We start from the raw sequence: 4743 nt of genomic DNA on the forward strand, positions 1-4743 counted from the left end.
TCGTGGGCAAGAATCAGAGAAAGCGTTGAGAAGTAAGGAAATCAAGACAGCAAGTAAATTCGCTTAAGAAATTTAATTATAAAGGTCAGAAAATTCTCAAGGGCTGTAGGTAAACTTGTTGTCTGACACCTTTGTGTTTATAATTTATTCTTCCCTTTTAAGTTTTACTTAGTTGTCACCAATAAACTTTTTATTTTATTAACTTGGTAATCCAAAAATGTTTGTCAATAAGAATAAAACACATCATTTTTATTTAAAATATATGAGAGATTTGTGTAATACATACTACCTGTTAGCTAGAGCTCATCACTAAGTTTGCTAAATATAAAGATCAATTTAAAAATAGAAAATGAGAGCAGATATGTGAAATTCATGATCCAGTGCCAAGAATGCAATATGTTTTCTTCCCTTGTCTCTTTTCATGACTAGTACTAAAGTTTAAGGCAACTAAAATTTTATGTGCCATATTCTTGAGTATTGTTGCTTTATCAAGCTTATTTTACCTTAATTGTATATAATCTACTGTCACTATTTCCACTTCTTCAATGTTTCCTGCTAAGTACAGTCCAAATATTGTGGCAGCAGTAATTCATCAACAAAGAGTTGCTAGAAATTTGACCCACTTCAGAAGAGGCCCTGGAACAAAGGACATCATTGCTGATGTCAGATAGACCGTGGCTGAAAGCAGAGAAGACCAAAAAGATGTTTGCCTGTGTTTTATTGACTAGGCAAAGATGTCCAACTATGTGGATCATAGCAAATTATGAATATCATTGCAAAAAGGGGGATTCCCAGATATTTAATTGTGCTCCTGTGGAACTAGGACCTAGACCAGCAGGCATTCACACAGAACAAGGATATTGTATGATTTCAAATCATAAGTGTGCACCCTTTCATTATACTTATTCAATCTGTGTGCAAAGCAGATAATCTGAGAAACTCGACTGTGTAAGGATTAGAAGACTTACTAATGTGCGTGGCAGAGCCTTGCTGGCAGAAACAAACACTTGAAGCCCTTGCTGATAAAGGTCAAAGCCACAGCCGTCAGTATGGATCACATCTCAACCTAAAGGAAAGGGAAGTCCTCACCACTGGACCAATCGCTGCAACATCAGGATGCGCAGAGAAAAGACTGAAGTTGCCAGAGATTTCATTTTGCTTGGATCCACAGTCAACATCCATGGACAGCATTTGAAAAATCAACTGATGTATGTATTGCACGGGGCAAATCTGCTGCAAAAGAGCTCTTGAAAGTGTCACTTTGAGGATTGAGAAGTGTCTGGTCCTGGCCATGGTAGTTTGAATAACCTCACATACATTCAAACTGAATGCATTCAAACTGAACAATGAATAAACAAAACCAAAGAAGAATCAATGCCTTGGGATCATGGTGTTGGTGAAGAATGTCGAATATACCATGGACAAATAAAAGAACAAATAAAGCTGTCTTGGAAGAAATACAACCAGAATGCTCCTTAGAAGTGAGGAGAGTAAGACTTCCTCTTTGAGAGTTTGGACATGTTATCAGGAAAGACCAGTCCCTGGAGAAGGACATCATGCAATGTGCTTTACACAATTGATGTATGTATGGATTGTGATAAGAGTTGTATGAGCCCCTAATAAAACAATATTTTAAAAAAACACACACACACACAAAGAAAAGGCCATCACGCTTGGGAAAGTAGAGGATCAGCACACACGCAAAAACGAGGAAGTCCATCCAGTAAATGGATTGATACAGTGGTTGCAAAAGCAGGCTCAGACACAAGAGCAATTGTGCTGCTGATGATGCAGGACTAGATAGTGTTTCATTCTATTTTATGTGGGGTCTCATGGGCACTTTCCTTTAGTGCTGTGAGACGCTGTGAAGTCGATCCCGGCTCACAATGATGTAATGGGCGGAGCAGCACGGTCTCCTCATTGGGCTTCCTGAACTGGAATATTTGCAGGAGGCTGCAGGCCCTCCCCCCCATGGCACAGCTGGTGGGTGGCGTCTCCCACCTTCGGGCCAGCAGCCGAGTGCTTCATCATTGTGCCACCAGGGTTCCTTGAAATATCTACTCATCTCTACTATGGCATTATAACTAACTGGCTAAATTTAGAGAGATTTTTTAAGTAACCAAGTACTGTACAAGCTACTATTGAATACTGCTGACTCTTGTCTCTTTTAAGAAAAAAAGAATCCAGGGCAGAGTTTATACCTATATACGAGAGAAATAGATACTTAAAAACATTTAACTTCCTTGGTGTTGTTAGATGCCATCAAGTCAGCTACAACCCACAGTGACTCTGCACAACAGAATGAAACACTGCGTGGCCCTGTGCCATCCTTCCAATCGGTCCTACGTCTGAGCCCATCGATGCAGTCGCTGTGCCAATTCATCTCGTCACGAGCCATCCGCCTTTTTGCTGCTTCCCCGCTTGACCAAACATGATGTCCTTCTCCAGGGACTGGTCTCTCCTGACAATCTGTCCAAAGCATGTAAGATGAAATCTTGCCATCCTTGCCTCTAAACAACATTCTGGCCATACTTCTTCCAAAATGGAGATTGGTTTGTCCTTCTGGCAATCCATGGGCCTTCCAATGTTCTCCACCACTTGTCTGTCCGTTGGTTGTCCTGTGGTGGCTTGTGTGTGGCTGTGATGCTGGAAGCTGTCACTGGTATTTCAGATGCAGCAGCGTCACCCAAAGGGAACCGGTTTCCCGGGAGCTTCCAGACTAAAAGCAGACCTCAAAGAAGGACCCGGCTCCCACACTGGCAGAAGAAGCCACTGAAAGCCTTATGCATAACTTTAACTTGGTCAAAGCCACACACACACAAAAATAGTCAAAATGCTAAGGAGACAAATATGGTCTGTTCTTCCTCAACAGTTGCTGTAGCCTGAAAAGCAGAGGAATCAGCATACGACTTGGCACGCTGGACGAATTTCCTCGGACGCCACAGGCGCACGAGCACGGGCACTCCTGCTTTGTTCATAAATGGGACACCACAATTCAGCTAGTTCCTCTACCAGAGGAAATCTGTCTAATCCCTTCCAAAATATCTGAAATAAGAGAATGAAATATGTTGAGTTAAAGTTGTACGGTGCTAGAGCACCTTTATATTTCTGACAACTACAGATAATTCAGTAATACCTTTCAGTGCACCAGTAAGCAGAGAGCACACGAAGCTAATAAAAGTAATAAGTCTTTGTAGTAAGTGAACTCACGGCTGTTAAACCTCTTCTGAGAAGTGGGCTGAGCCTGCCGAGGGTGGCGGGAGGATGGCTGAAGCTGTGGACTTGTGAGATCAAAGTGAGAAGTGCTGTGTAGCCACAGTGACTGACAGAGAGGACGGGTGTTGATGCTCGCTAACAGAGTACTTTAGCCAGCCGTCAACCTGCCTGAGAAGTAATGCTGTCACGAAGCTGGACTTGCCATATTTGTACTTAGTAGCAAGCTCCAGAGATAAAAATCATTGCTTTATCATAGACATGGTCAAACTTGGTCTTGCCGTCTTGCTCCATATATTCAGGAGCTAATTGAAACACTAGCACCTAATGTAAAAGTCTGGTGAAACCCCAGGTTGGAACAAATTGTGAGCACACTAAGCATCTAATCAAAAGATTAAGATTCGAGTTTACAGCGAAGCCTTGTAAGAAAGGCCTGGTCATCTACTTCCCCAAACTCTGCCATGGACAGCCCATAGGAGGCACAATTTTACTCTGACACATAGAGTTGCCAGGAATCTAAACTGACTCGACAGCAACTGGTTTTTTAAAAAAAGCTTCACCTTTTACTCATTAAGGAGCCTTGGTGCCATAGTGGTTACGCGCTGGACTGTACCTGCATTGTCAGCAGTTCAAAGCCATCAACCTCTCTGCTGGAGAAAGACAGGTCTTTCTACTGTGGAAACCCACAGGGCCATTGCCCGTTCTACCCTGCCCTAAAGGGGTGCTGGTCACTCTCCTGACACAACTGCTGAAGTCAAAGCAGGTGAACAAGTAAATGTGGTGAAGAAAGCTGATGGTGCCCGGCTATCAAAAGAGATAGTGACTGGGGTCTTAAAGGCTTGAAGATAAACAAGCAGCCATCTAGCTCAGAAGCAACAAAGCCCACATGGAAGAACACACCAACCTGTGTGATCGCGTGGTCCCAAAGAGATCAGTTATCAGGCATCAAAGAACAAAAAATCGTATCATTGGCTGTACACCTCCATGATACAATTGCCGAAGACAAACAGGTGCATAAGCAAATGTGGCGAAGAAAGCTGATGGTGCCCGGCTATCGAAAGAGATAGTGTCTGGGGTCTTAAAGGCTTGAAGGTGAACAAGCGGCCATCTAGCTCAGAAGCAATAAAGCCCACATGGAAGAAGCACACCAGCCGGTGCGATCATGAGGTGCCAAAGGGACCAGGTATAAGGCATCATGCAAAAAAAAAAGAATATATATATATATGTGTGTGTGTGTGTGTGTGTGTGTGTGTGTGTGTGTGTGTGTGTGTGTGTATATATATATATATATATATATATATATATATATATATATATATATATATATATATATATACACCATAGTGAATGAAGGGGGAAGTGCAGAGTGGAGACCGGAGGCCCAAGTGTCGACCACTGGAGATCCCCTCACAGAGGGGTTTAGGAGAGGAGATGGGTCAGTCAGGGTGCGATGTAGTACCGATGAAGAACACAGCTTTCCCCCAGATCCTGGATGCTTCCTTCCCCCAACTACCATGATCCGAATTCTAC

The sequence above is a fragment of the Tenrec ecaudatus genome, chromosome 1 (assembly GCF_050624435.1).
Source record: "Tenrec ecaudatus isolate mTenEca1 chromosome 1, mTenEca1.hap1, whole genome shotgun sequence".
Classification (NCBI taxonomy): Eukaryota; Metazoa; Chordata; class Mammalia; order Afrosoricida; family Tenrecidae; genus Tenrec; species Tenrec ecaudatus.